General features: G+C 49.2%; 1 long non-coding RNA gene across 2 annotated transcripts; it reads right to left on the bottom strand.

Moving 5' to 3' along the window:
- Positions 1-326: 326 nt before the first annotated feature.
- LOC142020140 (uncharacterized) lies at positions 327-20,211 on the bottom strand. 2 transcript variants are annotated; one of them, XR_012647289.1, is made up of 9 exons: positions 19,512-20,211; positions 18,625-18,869; positions 15,435-15,719; positions 14,704-14,800; positions 11,567-14,559; positions 11,120-11,258; positions 10,498-10,566; positions 10,208-10,393; positions 327-7,277 (listed from the first exon to the last, which is right to left on the bottom strand). It is a non-coding gene; the product is annotated as an uncharacterized LOC142020140 (long non-coding RNA). The 2 variants fall into 2 exon arrangements; XR_012647288.1 differs by having other exon boundaries at positions 11,120-14,559; positions 15,463-15,719.
- Positions 20,212-20,593: the final 382 nt, after the last annotated feature.

The following is a 20,593-nucleotide window of genomic DNA, read 5'->3' as shown; positions in this document are numbered from 1 at the left end:
GTTTCAGTGGGAGCGTCCCGTGTGTTTCTGATTTTCCCTATAGGTAGGGAAGAGGTCACATAAAGGTGGGGAACTCCGTGAGCCACGTAACTATCGAGGATGCGAGTGACGTATGAATAAATTTGAATATTTGATTAGGTCAAGTCAATCACACCAGAGCAATGGACTGGACTAAAACTGAGTCCTTACCAATGCTCCCAGGATTTTACCCCGCGACCCTGCTCGCCGTCTACGGTGGGTCTAATCACAACGGGGTTTCAGGGTGTGTGAACTGCGCTGCTGCGGTGTGTTTACCCAAGGAAGAAAATACAAACAAGATGTCAGGTTCAAACAGGGAGACAGGGTTTATTTTATAACTCAAAAGTACGAATTTTGGTAAGCTAAGTTGCACAAAATATGTAAGCCCTTGTTTTTGTGGAATAGGCACAGGATTTGAATACTATGGCTTGTAGCCTTAAACAATAGGTAACTGCTGTAACAGCACTACTATCTAATCCCTCAGCTACTTACTGTGCTTCCGGGACGGACCGTGCAGCCTTTGATGCGTGCTGTAAAATGGAAAGATTAACTTCAGAGCTGAGTTATATTTTATTTATTTATTCCTGGATCTTCCTGAGGTTCACCAGGTCGCTCAACCCTTGGCCGACTACCGCGGGGAGCAGATCTTATAAGAATAAGAATTTGCCTGCACTAAGCTAGGTCAATTCTCTAGTTAAATGGGTTGCCCTGCTGGCCAAGCAGGGGAGAGCCCAGTATATGCGGGGTTTCCTACTGAGAGGTTTTCCCCTTAGTTAAGTGGAGGGGTTTTCCTAGTTAAAGGTTATCCCCTCAAAAAATGGTACTGCCTATTTCGACCACCTTGTTATGGTAGCCCTTTATTGCAGACCTTCATTACCCTTAAAGGGTTACTAAGAATACCAGGGTTTTCCCTTTATTGGGTTATCCCTGACCGCTCTACCCTCCTAAATAGGGGGGAGCTTATAGCTCTGGATTATAATAACAAAGCAGTTTACCTAACTACCCTCCTGTGTGCATGCAATAGTTTTAAGCTAAACCAATAGCATTGGCCTCCTGTGCCTTTACAGAAGGACAAGGAATACAAAATATAAGGCGCAGATCATGGACTTGGGGAAGTCCCAATCCACCCTCTATTACAAAGCTATATGAAAACATTAACTGCTTACCCAATTATTTAACCCTAAACCCAGACCATGAATACCTCCTTATTCCTGCTCTGTGATCCAGGCGCTGGGCCTGTAGTTCTCTTCGAGCTAGGAAGTTATGACCCTCACGGCGCGCTTGTACGGCAGCCGCGTCAGGTCAGATAGTAAAGGAGGGAGAAAAAGAGAGCCAGGAGGAAAAACCGGCTTGGTTAACAAAAACCTCCTGTGTTTTTTAGGAACGACCGTGATATTTCAGACACCGGCCTGAGCTAGGGTCGGTGACTGGAAGGGCAGGGTCGCTGCTGCGGTTTCCCCGTGCAGGGCACCGTTGTTTGGGCGGTGCGGTCTGCCAGGCAAACCCTCCGGATAAAAGAACCGGAGCCTTACTAGTGATTTAGCTCTATGGAGACTGGAGCTCTCCTGGTCTTCAGGCTGGAGCTCTTCTGTTCTTCGACGGCCCACGGCGGCTAGAGAGCGATGACTGACACGCAGGTCAGCTTCGGCTCTTCTGCCAGCGATGTTCAGCTACAGGCTCAGTCCAGCTCTTAGCTCAGTCCTTCTCCGTAGTCTTCTTTCTTCTTCTTTGTCAGCTCTCCTCCAAGGTCTGGCCCGGAATGCCCCAAGCAGGGCTGCTCTCCTGAATATATGCAGCCTGGGTGGACCTGTTTGACAACCTCTGCCTGCTAGGTCCTCCTCAGTGCCACAATGTATCAAAGGGGCATTTGACTATTACATATGTATGAGGATCCTAAAGTAACTAATCAGTTTGAAACTTTTCAAACCATAACTTCATACATATTCATAGCTCGCCGAATATTAATTACAACTGTCATTTTCTAACTGTCATTCTCCGGTGGCCATTTTGGATTTCTAAAACTCCATTTTAACAGTGAATATGGTTTTTTAATTTATCTAATTTTGATGTGGTTTGTGAGGGAAATATGTCACCACTGCTGGTAAAGCAGGTTATAAGTTTAAAATGCTTAGCTTAAGAGCTATTTGGTCAGGATGCAGGGCAACCATACAGACACCACAGCTCATGGACAGGGACATATAAATCACCTCAGAAGAGGATTTTTCTACAGTAACAACTACCAGTCCAATTGGTTGGTAACACCTTATAGGCTTTCTGACCACACAAAGTAATGGCCTTGTAGGGCCCAATAAGGACTATTCCTTAGGGGCATGCCCTCTACATTTAATGCAGTCTTTCCGAATAAATTGTATGCTCCCAAAGGGGCTTCCCATCCTCCCGGTTGGCTGCGTGTAGAGGAATTCTGGATAGTTCCATTCAAGTTACACTCCCCATAGGGGCCACTACAAATCCACCACTGTCCTGACACCCCTGAAGCATTGACCAGATGACAGGCCACATTCGTTTGACTCCCAATAACAGATGGGTTATTCGTAATAACCTCCCCAAAAGGGAATGAATGACCACCCCCACATTGGCGGCCCCCTTCTGATGTCTTAATCCAATACCCCTCAGCCCACTGAGTAATAATAGAAGAACTCCTCCCTACAGGACGTGCATACAGATCGGACTGATTCCAGGTAAAACAAAACACTCCTTCAGTATGCACTGCCACTGAATATTCCCAATCCTGATATGTAGCTCACTGTAAGGATTTCTTATCCCAAAAAGGGGAATCTGCTGAGTCTCTATTTCCCAAGCTCTCTGTAGCTGCTAATTCTATCAGTGTCGGGGGGACCATAATGAGGGGTATCCCTGCCTTAGGGGACAGTGGAGTAGGGGCACACACCCAGCAATTGGTCTGATCGGTTACATTGGCTACATGATGCGCAAACGAAACAAAAGAATTATACTCTCGATATGCATGACTTGGAATTAACAGCAATCCAAATAACAACGATAACAGTAAAACCATTGCTGAGGCTCTTAGGAACAAGGGTCCCCTATACATGGATGGGCCCAACTAGGTGATGGTTTACCAGTTACTTGAGTCCACCAGTAAAGTATTACAAGGATAATACAAATTATTCCGCACAGGGTCAGTGCCACTCCAAACCCAGTTCAGCCAAGGTCAGACATGGAAGAGATGACTTATCCACTGTATTCTCTTCCGGAGTTCACCCAAGCACATCAGCAGGAGAGTCAGGAGGTTGTTCACTCTCAATGCACTCTGTTTTCTCTGTCGCAGGCGGGGTGGCAAGGCGCTTTACCTGGGTACGGTGAAACCAAATGTCTTTCCCAGCAACCTTAACAGCAAAGTAAGAAGGTTAATAACACCACATAAGGACCCTCCCACTTCGGCTCAAGCTTAGTTTTCTGTGAATGTACCTTAATCATTACCCTGTCTCCTGGCTGAATATCATGCACTCCTATCTCCATGGGAACGGTTTGACCCCATCTAGCTTGGTTCCACATACTTTCAAAGCACCTTGGCATCACCAGAACATACTGGGTTAATTGCTCATCTCCATCCAAAAGGCTGGTCCTGGCTGGGATATAAGTCCCTGGAATGGCTAACTGGCGCCCAAACAGCACTTCTGCAGGGGAGAGACCCACTGGTTGTCTAGGGGTTATGCGAACCTCCCATAGAACCAAATTCAGAGCCTGTGGCCACCTCAGACCTGTATGTGAGCAGACCCGTGCTATCCTGCTTTTAAGGGTTCTGTTCATCCTTTCCACCTGTCCCGAAGACTGGGGGTGGTAGGGAGTATGTAGCTCCCTGCGAATCCCTAACACTTGGTACAATTTTTCCAGAACCCCTGCACAAAAATATGACCCCCTATCTGAATCTATTACCTCTGGTACTCTGTATCTAGGGATAATGTCCTTTACCAAAGCTTTAATGACTGCAGCAGTATCAGCCTTTCAGGTTGGAAAGGCTTCCACCCATCCACTCAGTTGATCCACAGTCACTAAAAGGTGCTTGTATCCTTCTGCTGGTGGCATATCCACATAGTCAATCTGTAGCCGCTGGAAAGGGAAATAAGCCCATGGACGGCCCCCCCATCTGAGTTTTTGGGCAAGCATCAGCAAACTTCTTGCAGGTGGGGCAAGCTGTGACAACCCATTTTAATGCAGCGTAAACTCCCGGTGCTGCCGAAGTCTGTAAGATACGAGCCGCTATAGTTGTGCTGCCTCCATGGGTCCGATCATGGTACCATCTGGCCACTGGTAACAGGTATCTGCGAGGCAAGATGGGTTTTCCCTGCAGGGTCCAGATTCTGTTATTGTCCTGCACAGCTTCCCACTTCCTCCAATCCACTATTTCCTTATCCGGTACATCTGCATACAGCTTAGCTGGATCTGTTACCTCTGGCCAATTCGTAGGAGGGATGGCAGCAACTCCTAGGTACACTTGTCGGGCAGCTGCTTTCGCTGCTCGGTCTGCAAATGCATTCCCTTGGGCTATGTCAGACACTTTTTGTATGGGCTGGGCAGTAGATTACAGCAATCTCCTGTGGAAGTTGTATAGCTTTCAACAATTCCTGTACTTCTGGTCCGTTGGCTATAGCCTTTCCTGCTGAAGTGAGAAAACCTCTCTCTTTCCACAACATTCCTGTTGCATGACAAATTCCAAAAGCATACTTAGAATCTGTGTAAATATTCACCTGCAATCCGCTGCTTACCTCTGCTGCCCAGCTTAATGCAATCAGTTCAGCACCCTGGGCACTCATCGATGGGGGTAGAGGCTTTGCTTCAATCACCTTATTCAGATCTGTGACTGCGTATCCCGATCGATGTTGTCCCTCCAGATAATATGAAGACCCGTCTGTAAAGAGTACTAAATCCGGATTTTCAAGGGCCTCATCCCGGAGATCCTCACAGGGTCTGCTAGAACTGAGAATTACCTGCTCGCAGGAGTGGTGCGGTTCCCCATCCTCTGGTAGTGGCAGCAGGGTTGTGGGGTTCAGGACATTACATCTCATCAGGGTCACATTATCTGCTTGCAGTATAGTTAACTCGTATCGGTGTGCCCTCTGTGGTGACAAAGCTTGAGTAGAATATTGTTTTAATAACAGTTCTACTTCATGAGGTATATACACCTTTAGGGGGCGCCCAAGTACTATAGGTCTGGTCTTTTCCAGCATCGCTTCGGTGGGTGCCACAGCTCTGATGCACCCTGGCGTCCCATTAATAACTGCATCCAATTGTACAGAATAGTAAGCAACAGGTCTGCGGTGGGGCCCCAGAGTCTGAGTTAGCACTCCACTAGCAACACCTTTATTTTCATGAACGAACAACTCAAAAGGTTTGCTATAGTCCGGAAGGCCTAGAGCTGGAGTGGATGCTAGAGCTGTTTTAACCTTGGTGAAGGCTCTCTCTCGTTCAGGGCCCCACGCTATAGGTTCGATTTCCTCTTTCCAAATGGCCTCTATTAAGGGTTTGGTTAGTTCTCCTAAGCCTGGAATCCAGGGCCTGCAATACCTTACTGCTCCTAGAAACCCCCTAAGCTGTCTCTTGGTTAATGGCCGGGGTATCTCAAGAATGACCTTAATGCAGTCCGGATCTACCAACCGCATACCCTCCTTTAAAATAAACCCCAAGTATTTTATCTCTGGCTGACACAGCTGGAGTTTGGATGGAGACACGCGATGCCCTTTCTCTGCTAAGGCTTTACATAAAAAGACAGAATCTTTTAAAACATTCTTCACAATTTTTGCTTGCTACCAACAAATCATCCACATACTGTACCAATCTCGAGCCCCCTGGGAGTTCAATATCTTCCAAATCATTTTTGAGAATCCTTGAGAAAATAGTAGGGGACCCGGCAAACCCCTGTGGCAATCTAGTCCATGTTAGTTGCTGTCCCTTCCAAGTGAAAGCAAAAAGATTTTGACTTTCCTCTGCCACTGGGATACTAAAAAAAGCAGCTGTAAGATCAATTACAGTGAAACATTTTGCCCAATGCAGAATCTGCAACAATATGGTTGATGGATCAGGTACCACCGGGTGGGGGACAACAACATGCTGATTTATAGCCCTTAAATCCTGGACGAACCAGTATTCCGGATCTCCATCAGCATCTAAATGATTCTTTTTGACTGGCAAAATAGGAGTATTAAAAGGTGACTCTCAAACTCGCAATATCCCCAACTTTAAATAGTGATCAATTTGCTTCTGAATGCTTTTCTCTGCCTCCTTTGGAATCGGATACTGTTTAACTGCAGGGGGAGAACCCTCTTTAGTTTTTACAACTACTGGCTCTGCTGATTTCAACAGCCCTACGTCCATCCCCGAAGAACTCCATAGTGACTGTGGGACCGTTTCCAACCCCTTTGGTATTTTAAATGATCCTACTCCTATTTCCTTGTCCTCAGCCAGGACGCAGGAGCCTAAAATGACCAATTTTACTCCACCCGGCTGCAAATAGATCTGAGTATCAAGGGCTTGAAGAAGATCCCTTCCCAGGCAGCAAGAAGGTGAATCCGGAGAAATCACAAAGCGGCCCCACACCCCCTTTCCCCCTATGGTTAAGAAAAGGGGTTTACTGAGAGCCCTTTCCCCTTTCCCGATTACCCCGCACACCGTCACAGAGTTTAAAGACCTTCCTCCTTTTGGTTCAAAATTTAGAAGTGAGAGTATAGCCCCGGTATCTACCAAAAAGGGAACTTCACGCCCATCGATTTTACCCATAATTTGCCCTTGTAGATTTAGATCTAGACACCCCGAAACTAGCCCAGTTGCTTCCAAAACCCCCGACTTCTCCTGTTCTAGTCATTGCCGGCTTCTTGCTCCCCGAGTTTCCACATTCCACTCCTCCTGATTCCACTGCTGTCCACCCACTCTTCCTGGCTCAGCTCCCCGGGGCCGTACCAGACATTCCCTTTTCCAGTGCCCCCTTTCTCCACAATAATTGCAACAATCGTTCGGACCCGGACCTCGATTTCTGGTTCCCGAATTCCACCTACCCCTACCTCCTCTTTCTCGGTTCTGGTTTCTCCCTCGTCCCATTCCTTCCCGGATAGCTGCTGCTAACACACTTACTTCCTCCTTCTTCTGCTGCCTTTTACTTTTGGCTTTCTCTTCTTCCCGGCTATTATAGACAAACACAGCAAGACGAACTATTTCTTCCATCATTTTCCCTGGCCAATCTGGAACATGCTTAGAGAAGTACTTCTTTATGTCCAGGGCTGACTGATCTACAAATGTAGAGACCATCAGGGGTCTATGTGCCTCTGCCTCCAGGTCAATACCGCCCCCATATACCCTAACCTGCTTAAATAGTCGGGCAAGGAAAGCGGAGGGGTGCTCATCTGGCCCTTGCAGACATTCCCGCACCTTAGACCAGTTAGCAGTCTGTTGGCCTGCCATCCTTATGGCTTCCTCTATGCCTTGCCTAGCCCTGTGTAAAGTCCGATAGTACGCCTCATTATTGTGGACCCATCCCGGATCAGCTGCTGGCCACAGGGTGCGGGCGTCCCCACCAGCCACCTGTTCCACCCAGCGGCAGTTGGCATTTAAAATTGCATACCGTTCATCTGGGGTAAACAAAGTCTCCAGAAGTATCTGCCCATCTACCCAAGTAGGGTCATATGTCCTGAATATTCCCTGAATCATCTGTAAAACCTTTTCTGGGTCATCTCTGAGTCTGGGGAGCTGCTGGCCCCAAGTAATCAAATCCTGGGGTCTCCAGGGTTTATGAACTTTACTAGTATAAACCACACACGCTCCCCCATCACCCTCCCTCACTGACACTGGGTCCACAGTCAGAGGGCCCTGATAGACAGTAGGAGAAGAGGGAGGAGGTGAAAGAGGAGATATAGCAAGAGGGGGTGCATAGGGTGGAGCGGATTCCACAAGCGCAGGTGCAGAAGTAGAGCTCTGTAAGGCCTTTAAAGATATTTTTCTAGGCTTCTCTTTCTGCCTAGCAAATGCCCAATTATCCCACACATACCAATAATCCATTTGTTTAGGGAACCTGCTTTCCAATTGTGCGCGCAAAAAATTTAATTCTTGTAAATCAAAAGTACCTTCATCTGGCCATCATTCTGCTGGGTTACCCCCTTGAGTTAAAAGTGGCCAGTCTTCCTGACATAACTGCACAAGCCGCCTCTTCCCCAGCCTATTGGTACCAACAATTTTCCTCCAGTTTTCCAGCACTTCGGCCAAGGGCGTCCCCTTCTCTACGCCAGAAGAATTACCCATCCTGTATTTACCTCAGGTTGCGCCTTACGCTGATCAGGCTGTGCAACTTCCACAAGTGCACTTCAACCAGTACCAGAATTTAGAATTTAGAATGCAGGATTTTAAGACTCACCCTTCGGTGCCTCCCGTTGCCAAAGATCCCAGGTGAACTCACCCGTTGGCGCCAAGTGGACGTTTGGAGACGAGAGGCTCCGACAATGGTCGCCTAGAGTCCCATCTGGGATGCCAAACTGTTATGGAATTGCTCACTGGCCACCACAACAGGGCTAGGTCCGACTCTAGGATCCTACAAATACTACATTAAGGGCCTGATCCAAAACACAGGTTTATTGATGTACAGAAGTACAGCTCGAGCTGGGTGCCTCCTGGGAGGGACCCCGCCTTGCAGAAACCATTAACAATTATACCCCCACAGTTTGTAACACCGCCCATGCCCCTGCCCAGAGTCCAATCCCCTAATTTGAGTAGGGATCTTCACTCTTCCTAATTGGATGGATCCAGGTGCTGGGAAGATGATCTTGCTGTTGACGCCCGATCATCTTCAAGCAATTGTTATCCAAACTCCTTGCATTCCTCTCATTGCTGTCTTTTCAAACTCCTTTTCTGCTCATCAAGAACCAGTTTCTACTGGTTTTGCAGCCGCCTCCCTATTATTCTGCTCACGTCAGCCTGACCTGGGCCTAAGGCTTCAACAAATTTAGTAACTAGTGCTAAGCTAGGAGAATAAAATTTCTTATAACATTTCTTAAAGCATGTATACTTCTTAAAGCATGTATACCAGTGATTCCCCATAACACCTTAACATGGAGTAGAGCAGGCCATGACCAAAGCTGTAGCCAAAACAGACACTTCTCAGTGACCACAGTGTACGATCTGCTTCCACTTCCACAATTCTTCACAGGCATGAATGGTGCTCCCAGGCTCAATTCTCTCCCTCTCTTTCCATGGCAAGAGAGTAGACTAACAGTTTACCTCCCTTGTGCTGTACTTAGTTCCAAGAACTGAGAGGTAAACGCAAAAAGCAAGCATCTGAGCTGGCAACATCAAGCAGCTTCTTCTCACATCTGCCTTCCTTCCCATCATCACTGTAGGACTACAGCTAGAAAGAACTCTGTTGTGAACCTACATCCAAAATAGTCATGCTATGTAATACATTTTATCCCTTCCTCAGCCTTAATTCCACAGGGTCCCACATCAGGTGAAGAAATTCACAGCCTGTGAAGAAACCTACAGCAAGGACAGGTGAGAAATTCCAAGAACTGACTGCTTACTCTCAGACAATTCTGCAGGAGACACAAAGCTGAGTACAGTTCATGTCTCCTTAGAAGGACGTCCAGGCTGTTCAAGTCCACTTAGTCCAATGTCCCCTCTGCCCAGCGCTCCCAGACTACTCTTCTGCAAGTGCAGCAGAAAAAGCTAAGTGTGAACCATCACTACATTAAGCTCTACAGGTGTGCAAAATCTTGACCTCATCCCTGACTCCATCTCCTATCTACATCAGTGTAACGCAAATGACAAGAGACTGAGTCAAAACCAACTGTCAAAACTTTGTTCTCGTGCCCAATGCCCACACAATTTACATCTCCTTCTACCTCCCTATATCTCCAGAGACCTTGTCTGTGGAGAGGCAAAACTAGCATGCCTGCCTGGGTCCTGATCCAGAAAACAGCACAAGGACAAGGAGAGAGTGCGTTGGCTAACATGCTAGAGGAGAGGGACAGAGAGAGGAGGGGGAAACACACGGGAGCAAGACAAGCAACTCATCCTTCTGGATCAAACTATCTGAAGAGGATAACAACACTATGCTCCTGCCCAGAGCAATAAGCAGTCCCTGATAATGAGGAGCTTGTCTCCCTCGTAGCCACTGCTGCTAGTCAGAAACCTATGCTTACAAGCCCAGGCCCTGCTAATGGGATCTCTATACCTGAAGCCAGGTGGACTGCGAGCTGAGACCTAGCCAAAGGGATACTTGTCTCAGTGACTGCAGCAGATGATCCACTCCCACCTGCACAGCTTCTCCCGGGCATCAACAGTGCTCACAGGCTCACTGCTCTCACTTGTTCCATTGCGTGTGGGGCGGGGTGTAGACTCTATTCCTTTTCCCTTGGTACTAAATTGAACAAAAGGAGAAGAAAACTGAGCATGTCAGTTGGCACTGTCAAGTGTGTTGTTCTTGCACATCCAGAACCTCAGCCTCCACCCACTTCAGCATACTTGAAAGGACATTCAGACTGTGCCACTTCCACCAGCTTCTCTTCCGGCTGGGGCTCCTGAATGACACCTCTGCAAAAGCAGCACAAAAAAAATTGGAGCACCAACTGTCACTGGACTTGAAATTGTGCTTTCCGCCTCCCATCCACATTTGGCCGACTCACTGAACAATGACTGAGTAAATGACAGAGCTCTCTCATCCCCATCGCACGTGATTTACACCCCCTCCTATGTTTTCCAGGGATGTTGAAACCTTGCCTGTGGGGATGCACACCTAAAATGCCTGCTGTGTCCTATAGAAGAAGAAGGCACAAACACTGGCAAGGACAGAGTCAGAAATATTGTGTTGGCCAACATGTGAGAATGGAGAGAGAGAGAAACACAGGAGGAAGGCAAGGAAGTCACCACCTGGAGGCATCCCCCTAGATCCATTCACTTCCTGAGAAGGACCCTCCATGTGTGCCCAGAGAAATAAGTAGTCCCTGAAAATGGTGATCTTGTCTCCCTTATGACCACGGTCGCTACTCAGGAAACTCTGCTTACAACCTCAGCCTTAGCTAATGCAGCATCCCTAACTGCAGCTAGGGAAGCCAAGAGCAGAGCCCTCTCCAAATCTGACACTTACCTCAGTCAGTGGCAGTTCTCCACTCCCAGATGAATGCCTCTTTGCTCACATCAATAACACTTGCCAGCTGGCTTCTTTCACTCATTTTCCATCAGGTCACAGGAACAGAATCAGATGCTTAACATCTCGTCCTTTGCGACTAAACATGGCATGAAAGGGAAACACACACCTGTTAGCATGTCTCTCGGCAAGACTGCATTCTCTCTTCTTGCACCCAACACACCACAAAGCTCTGCCCTCTCCTTCCATTACCAGCCTAGGACAACTGCTAGAGAGGAGCTCATTTCACCTATATCCAAAATAGTCCCTCGCCACTCAAGATTATGGCCCTTCCCACACCAAGTTCCACAGGGCCCCATGCCAAAAACAGGAGGCTGACAACCCGTGAAGAAACCTAAAGTGAGTACAGCTGACAAATTCAACTACAAAACCTGACAGCTCACTCACTGCATTCTGCAAAACTGGCTAAGCAGTGTGTGTTTCTCCTTGAATGGACAGGCTGCTTCAGTCCACTCCTGCCAGCTTTATCTCTAGTTGGGGCTCCTGGATCATTCTCCTGCAAGGGGACCAGAAAAAGCTCGGCATGAGCCATCAGTACATTAAGCTCTACTGATGTCTGAAATCTTGACTTCATCCTTAACTCCCTCTTGCACCCACATCGGCCCCACTCCATGAACTAAGGCTGAATCAACAACCACAGTTATAGCTTGGCCCATGTGCCCGCTACTCCATGTGACTTATATCCATTCCTACTTCTCCCATGCTCCAAGACCCTGCCTGGTTTGCAGAGGTTTCTCCTCATGGCCCATGTGGCTCCAGGTAGAGACTAAAACATCAGCGAGTTCAGATGAGGAACTCAAAAAACAGCCCTGATCACTTACTCTTATGAGGCAGGCAGAAAACTGAGGCTTGTTCATGTGTCCTTAGAATGACATGCAGGCTGCTCAGAGCTATTTCTGCCAGCTTCTCCTCTGGTCAGGGCTGCTGAATGATCACTCCAAAAGAGCAGCAAAAAGCTCAGCATGAACCATTGCTACAGTTACATCTACCGGTGTGTGAAATTTTGCTTTTATTCCTGCTTTGCACTCCCATAAATGTTGGCCCCATTCAATGAGCAGAGATTGTGGAAACAATGAAAAAAGCTCTGTTCTAACATCCTTCACTTTCCATTCCTTCTTACTTTCCTATAGCTCCCAAGACCTTGCCTGTGGGGATGCACATGCAGAATTCCTGCCTGCGTCCTGCATAGGAGACAGCACAAGCAGAAACAATAACAAAAAAAAAAGAGAGAGAGAGAGAGACAGAGATTGTGTTGGCCAACACGCTAGAGAAGACAGGGAGATAAAAAACAAAACAAAACACAACATGTGGAAGACAAGTAACTCCTCACCAGGAGTCATCCTCCTACATCCACCTATCTGTGGAGGACATCCTTCTTCCATCATGAGAAGTCCCTGAAAATGGTCACCTTGTCCCCCTTTATCACCACCACTGCTAGATAGGAAGTTTGGCTTACAAACTGAGCCCTAGAGTAATGGAGCATCCCTACCAGAAGCCAGGCAGGCCATAACCAGAACCCCCTCTAAACCATACGCTTATTTCAGTGACCATGTTAGCTGCTTCGCTCCTAGATGGATAGCTCATTCCTCCCATTGATAATGCTTGTAGACTGACTGCTCTCTTTCTCCTTCCACTGTGTCACAGTAGAGTCTGACACTTAGCTTCTTTTCCCTGGCTGCTACACATGGCAGAATGAGGAAAAACAACACAGTTAACATCTCAGTCTGAAATGTCACATATCCTCTTCTTGCATCTCACACACTGTGGGACTCTGCGCAACTCTCCCATTACTGCTGTAGAACCACAGCTACACTGGAGTTCGTTGCCCATACACCCAAAATAGACACACTGCACAGCAGACTATGGCCCCTTCCCCAGAAGGAATTCCACAGGGTCCCAGGCCCTAACAAGCAGCTCAGAACCTGTGAAGAAACCTACAGCAAGTACAGATGAGGAATTCAAAGAACTGATCACTTTGCACACTTATGCAGAAGGCAGAAAGCTACGAACAATACATCTCCTTAAAAGGATGCCCAGGATGCTTGTATGCATCCTTTTTGAATTTAAGCTGACTAAGGATTTCCCTGTTAAGCCAAGCTGGTTCCCTACCATGTTTACATTTCTTACTATGCAGCAGGATTGTTTGTTCCTGTCCCTTCAGTAAGACTTCTTTAAAATACTGCCAGTTCTCTTCAACTCTTTTCCCCTTCATCTTCGTTTCCCACAATGTCTGTTAAGATGTCTGTCGCTAAAGTCTGTTGCTGTTTGACATCTCGCTTTCATCCCTGCATCCCTCTCTCATCCACATCAGCACCACTCAAAGAACAGAGGATGAGTCAACAGTGGCAGAGCTCTGCTCTCTCGCCCCCTACCCTGCATGACTTACATCCCTTCCTACTCCCCCATGGCTCCTGAAACTTAGCCTGCAAGGACACACACATGGCATACCTGTCCGCGTACTTCAGAAGATATTATAATCAGAGGAGGAAGAGAGACAGAGAGACAGATTGTGTTGGCCAACACACAGGGAAAAGCAGAAGGATAGAGTAACAAATCCAGAGAACAGCAGAGCAACTAGAATGACTTAAGGCCTCAAGAACACGAGCTATGAGGGAAGATTGTAAGAACTAGGCTTGTTAAATTTAGAAAGAAGAAAATTGAGCAGGAACATGATAGCAATTTTCAAGTACCTGAAAGAGGTATACAAAGAGGAGGCAGAAAATTTTTTCTCCTTGACCTGTGAGGACAGGCCAAAGAGCAATGGACTTGAACTGCTACAGCAGAGGTTTAGATTGGACATTAGGAAAAACTTCCGGATTGCCAGAGGGGTTAAATGCTAGAATAAATTGCCTAGGGAGATTGTGGAATCTCCATCACTGGAGATATATAAGAGCAGGATAGATGGACATCTATCAGGGAAGGTCTAGACAGTGCTTGGTCCTGCTGTGAAGACAAGGGACTGGACTCAATCTCTCAAGCTCCCTTCCAGTTCTAGTGTTCTATGTGAGGAAAACTATCAACTCACCATGTGGAGTCATCTTCCTACTACATCCATCTAGCTGCTGAGGATACACTGCTTATGCCTAGAGAAATGAGCAGTCCCTAAAATGATTACCTCCCTCATAACCAACGATGCTGGTTAGGAAATTCTACTTACCACCCCAGCGCTACCTACTGCAGCTTCCCTATCTGAAGCCAGATAGGCCACGAGCAGAGCCCTCTCCAAAACGGATACTTATCTCAGTGAAAGCATCTGCTTCTCCGCTCCCAGCGGGACAGCTCTTGCTTTGCATCGATAATGCTTGTGGGCTGGCTGTTCTCACTCACTTTCCATCATGTCACAGGAGTAAACTGACACTTTACTTCTTTTACCCTTGCTACTAAACACAGCACAAAGGGGGAAAACAAATCAGTTAGCACCTCAATCCACAACATCACATAACCTCTGCTTTTCATGGCTGGAAGACCACTTGACACCACCACTCCCTCTCATTACTGCTACCACGTACAGTGGTGATCCTTACCCGCTACATCCAAAATAGTGACTCTGAACTGCATGCTGTTGACCCTTCTCCAGACTCTGTTGCTTACTGTACCCTGCTCAATCAGGAAAATCACGGCCTGTCAAGAAACATACAGCCACTGAGGATGAGGAATTCAGAGCACAGACCACTCACAGGAATTATGCAGAAGACAGGAAGCTGAAGACTGTTCATGTCTCCTTAGAAGGATGTTCAGCTGTAATGGGGTACAGGGGGGTCCTCAGGTTCTGCATCCCACCTGCAGGCAGGAGGAACTCTCACTCAGCAGAAGAACAGAGCATTTTTTAGCCAACAGGGCACAGCGTCATACAGAAGAGTCAATACAGCAGGCAGAGACAGACACTCCTATTCATTTTGGGGAAAGGTGGCCCTGAAGGGCCCCCCAAGCTAGGGCCTTGCCTCGCCTTTGTATCTCTTTCCCCATTAGCCCAGATCAACTGCTTTCCAACTCCTAGCTCCAATTCAAATCCCACAGGCTCCACATCCCCTTTTGTCTGCAGTACAGAGGAGTCACCTGGTCCCCTAGTTACCCTCAACAGGAACCTTACATCCTCTGTGAGCTCACCTCCAACCCCCTCCACACACATACAGAAATACGTATCCCCTACTACATGAAATCTGTTCCCCTTTCCAGACTGAACTCAGTGGGGTCACTCAGCCAGCAACCTGGGGAAGTTCGGGGCCCTCCCCAAGTGACAAGGCATTGGCTATACCCTCAGTGCTCCCCTTGATGTGTACCACCTTCATGTCACAATCATACAGGAGGCGGCTCCATGTCAGGAGTTTGGCACTGTCCCCCTTCACGTGATTCAGCCAAGGAAGTTCCATTGACTTCCTCAGGTTGGTTGGTCTGCCTGCTTCAGCCTCTGGTCCATCAGCCACGTTCTCAAGTCAGGTAGATAGAGCCCATAAAGCTGTTCGAGCACCAGCAGATCAAACAGTTTCTCTCTGGTCTGGGACCCTGCACTGTCTGCCCACCAGTCCATACAGTGAATCGCCTGCAAGCAGAGCAGAAAAAGCCCAGCATGAACCATCCATAAACTAAGCACTAATGGTGTGGGAAATCTTGCCTTCATGCCTGCCTCCCTCTACCATCTTTATCAGTCCCACTCGACAGCTAGACCTCTGCTGTCACAGCCCCTCCCTGGCACGAGTTATATCCCTTCCCATTTCCCCGCTCTCCTGAGCCCATGCCTGTGGGGATGCAAGCCAAGGATGCCTGCCCACATCTTGCAGAAGGAGACAGCACAAGCAGAGACAGAAACAGAAACAGAAACAGAGAGAGCGTTGGCCAACACACAAGAGTAGAGAGAGAGAAGGCGTGAAAAACATTTGGGAGGAATGCCAGCAACTCACCACCTGCACTCATCGTCCTACCTCCAGCTATCCGAGGAGGAGGGCACCCTGCTTTGACCCAGAGAAATGGAGAGCCCCCGAAAATGGGGACCTTATTTGACTTGCAACCATGGTTGCTAGTTGGGAAGCTCTGCTTACAAAATCTGGCATCCCAACCCACATCTAGGTAGGCCACGAGCAGAGGCACTGCCAAACCAGATGCTTATCTCACAATGGCATCTCCTCTGCTTCCAGAAGGACAGCTCTTGCCCCTCATCAGTAGTCCTTGTGGTCCTGCTGTTCTCCGCCCCCACCTGACTGAGTTATCTTAAACATTTTTTTGGAAAGCAGAAAGTTAAGGGCTGCTCATCTTTGCTTAGGAGGATATCAAGGCTGATTGGACCCATTTCTATCAGCTTCTCCTCTGACTAGGGCTTCGGACAATTGCTCTTCAAGCACAGCTGAAAAAACAAAAACAAAAAACAAGCCTGAGTCATCACTACACAGAGCTCTATTGGTGAATTTAACCATGCCCAAGTCTGGGAACACAGGAGCAAGTTGAAGTATGTTGAATGGGTGCTCGGAGAAGGAGGAAGGAGAGGTTGAAGTAGGCTGAAGGAAGTCGACGGAGAAGACTGAAGTACACAGAGGAGGCAGGAGGGTAGAGGTGTTGATGATGGAGAGGAGAGGACTGAGGGCCTCCGCAGGTGGAGGGAAAGATTCACAGAAGGGTGGGGATAGGGATGCAGGTTGGGGAGTGTAGAAGGAAAAGAAAGGGGCACTTGGGACCCCACAGATGGAGGAATGGACAGGGGTACAGTTTGGGTTGGGCTGTGGGGCCAGGGATGGAGCAGGTTGTGGTGGGATGAGGAGGCTGAAGCATCCTGGGAATGAAGGCTGGACGGGTAGGATTAGGGGATGCAAGATGCTGTGGGCTGAGCTGCGGATGTGCTGAAAGGAAGTGAAAGGAGGGCTGAGTAACCCAATGGCTGGGGTGGTGGTGGGATGGATTGGGAAGGCCAGGTTGGAATGGGCTGGAGACTGTTGAGGTGGAAGATGGTGGATGAAGGGTCCTTACCTGTACATATATGGATGGGGGACAGGGACTTGAGATACAGGATGGGGTGAGCTGGAGAGAGCTAAGGGAAAAGGGGGTCCCATGAACAGAGAAATGAACTGGTGAGGTATCAGTGCAACAAGTGGCAACCTAGGGGTGTTAGACAGGGATGGAAAACTGAGGGGTCCTACAGAAAATTGCTTAGAGGTGGGTGGGGCAGGGAGTGCAGGTTAGGGGCTGGCTATTGAAGGGAAAGCCCCACATCTGGCTTGATAGGGGGAACAGGGAGTGCAAATGAGGAGAGAGGATAGCTGAGGAAAAGAGAAAAGGGGAGATCTGAGGGGTCCTACAGCTGGCTAGCCATAGCTTGCAGAGGGGGTACAGGTTGGTGGCTGGCTAGGAGAGAAGGGCTGAAGGAGCACACGGTTGACAGGATACAGGTGGGCAGCAGGGAGTGTGGATTGTGGGGGCTGGATGGGGAAGGGAAAAAAGGGGGCAGAAGGATCCCAAAATTGACGAGTTACGTATGGGAGAAAGGGGTGCAGATTGGGGGCTAGATAAGGAATGGAAGAAAGCAGGGGGACTGAGGAGTCCCACAGATAGCAGAATGGGGGGACAGGGAGTGCAGGTGGGGGCTGAGGAGTCCTAACGCTGTCTGGATGTGGGAGTCAGGGAGTGCAGGTGTGGGGCTAGCAGGTCACAGCTGGGGGGCACCCCCACTAGGGGGAAGAGGCTGGGGGGCTGCTCTGAGGGGCTGGCTACAGCCCCCTCCAGCCCTGCTCCAGAGGTGGGTGCATTTCAGCTCCACTTCCCCCTTTGTCTGCCGTACAGAGGTGTCACCTGGTCACCCTCAGCAGGAACCCCACAGACTCTGTGAGCCCCCACGCACATATGTATCCTCCACTACATCACATCTGCTCGGACCCACTTCTGCCAGTTTCTCCTTCGGTGTGGCTCCTGGATGATTCCTCTACAAGTGCAGCAGACAAAGCTCAGAATGAACCTTCACTACACTAAGCTCTTTTGTTGTGCAAAATTTTGCTTCTCTCCCAGCCTCCCTCTCTCACCCATATCGGTCCCACTCGTCGACCAGAGACTGAGTCAATAATATCAGAGCTTCTCTCTCATGTCTCCTGCCCTGCACAATTTGCGTTCTTTTCTAATTTCCCACGGTTCCCTAGACTGTGATTGTGGGGAAGCTCACCTAGAAAGCCTGGCCCATATTCTGTAGGAGACCGCAAGAGCAAAGGTAACAAAAATGAAGGAGAGAGGTTGTGTTGGCCAACACACTAGAGAAGACAGAGGGAAAGAAACGCACCAGTGGGAGGAAGCAAGGCAAGCGAGCAACTCTCTGCCTCAAATCATCCTCCTACATCCACCTGCTGAGGAGGACACATCATCGCTGCCTGGAGAAAGGAGCAGAACCTGAAAATGGTGACCTGGTCACCTTGTTCCTACTAGTCAGGAAGCTCTGCTTACAAACCCAGCCCTAGTTAACAAGACATCCCTACCTAAAGCCAGGTGGGCCACATGAGCAGAGTCCTCTCCAAACCAGACACTTATCCCAGTCATGCAGGGGGCTGCTCAGCTCCCAGCTGGATGGCTCTCGTGTGCTTTTTTCCCACATCATGAGATGGGAGTAAACTGTGACTGCTCACTTCTTCGACCTCGGTACTCAACCCAGCACAAGGCAGTAGCACAGACAAACCAGTGAGTATGTCAGTTGGCAATAGTGCATAACCTCTTTCAAGCACGGCTGAAAAAACAAAAAGCAAAAACAAACAAGCATGAATCATCACTACACAGAGCTCTATTGGTGATTTTAAGCATGCCCAAGTCTGGGAAAGCGGGAGCAAGTTGAAGGATGTTGAATGGGTGCTGGTGGAGAAGCAGGCTGCAATGTCCTGAAGAGAATGATGGTGGGCCCAAAATGGACAGAGAAGGTTGAAGTACGCAGGAGATGAGGGGAGGGGTGTTGGCGATGAAGGAGAGAAGAGGACTGAGGGCCCCCGCAGGTGGAGGGATGGATTTGCAGGAGGATGGGGATAGGAATGCAGGTTGGGAAATGTTGACGGAGAAGAAAGAGGCACTATGGACTCCACAGATGGAGGGATGGACAGGGGTACAATTTGGTTGGGCTGTGGTGGGATGGGGAGGCTGAAGGGCCCTGGGAATGAAGGTTGGAAGAGTAGGTTTAGGGGATGGAGGTTGCTGTGGGCTGGGCTGAGGGTGTGCTGAAAGGAAGTGAAGGGGGGGACTGAGTGACCCCATGGCTGGGGTGGTGGTGAGATGGACTGGGAGGGACAGGTTGGGATGGGCTGGAGACTGGAAGGTGTTGGAGGCTGGAGACCAGGCTGGAGAGTGTTCAGATGGAAAATAGTGATTGAAGGGTCCTTACCTGTGCACGTACAGATGCGGGAAAGGTAGCACTTTGGATGTCAGATGGGGTGAGCTGGGCAGATGTTAGTGAGAGTTGGGGGTTAAGGGGTCCCTTGAGCAGAGAAGTGAACTGGGGTGGTGACAGGGTAAAAAGTGGGAGGCTGGGGGGATGTTAGAGAGGGATGGAAAACTGAGGAGTCCCACAAATAATTGCATAGAGGTGGATGGGGCAGGAAGTGCAAGTTGGATGCTGGCTGTAGAGGGGAGAGGCCCACATCTGGCTTGACAGGAATGGAGAGGAACAGGGACTGCGCAGGGGGGTGGGGTTGCCTAGTGAAGGGAGAAAAGGTGAGGTCTGAGGGGTCCCACAGCTGGCTGGCCATGGGTGGCGGCAGGGGTATAGGGTGGTGGTGGGCTAGGAGAGAAGGGCTGAGGGAGCACATAGTTGACAGGATAGAGGTGGGCAGCAGGGAGCACAGGGTGGAGGGCTAGATAGAGAAAGGAAGAAATGGGGCAGAGGGATCCCAAGGTTGACTGGTTAGGTATGGGAGGAAGGGGTGCAGGTTGGGGGCTAGATAAGGAACGGAAGAAAGCAGGGGGACTGAGGAGTCCCACATTTAGCAGGATCGGGGGAGCAGGTGGGGGCTGAGGAGTCCCAACGCTCTCTGGATGTGGGAGTCAACGAGTGCAGGTGGGGTGGACTAGCAGGGGAAGGGAGGAAAGAAGGGCGAGGCTGAGGGGGTCCCACCGCTAGGTGGACAGGGGCGTGGAAGGAGAAGCTCCTGGCTGAGAAAGGGAAGCACGAAAGACGCAGAGGCCCCCAGGCCACGCTGCACCTAAGACGTACCGCTCCCAAACACACCCTTGCCGGCAGCTCTTTGCAAACTACAACTCCCAGAAGGAGCTGCTCGCCCGAGGCGAGACTCGCACAGCTGCACCTCACCAATCCCTTCGCGCGCCTCCCATGGTGCCCTGGGGCCCACAGTGGCTGACGGAAGATGAAGGCAGCGAGCACTCCATCTTCCATCGTACACCGAGGCCCACAATGGCTTACGGGAGATGAAGGCAGTAGTTACTCCAACTTCCATGGTGCCCCGGGGC

This window comes from Carettochelys insculpta, chromosome 13 (assembly GCF_033958435.1).
Source record: "Carettochelys insculpta isolate YL-2023 chromosome 13, ASM3395843v1, whole genome shotgun sequence".
Taxonomy (NCBI): domain Eukaryota; kingdom Metazoa; phylum Chordata; order Testudines; family Carettochelyidae; genus Carettochelys; species Carettochelys insculpta.
This window is presented reverse-complemented; position numbering and strand designations above follow the sequence as displayed.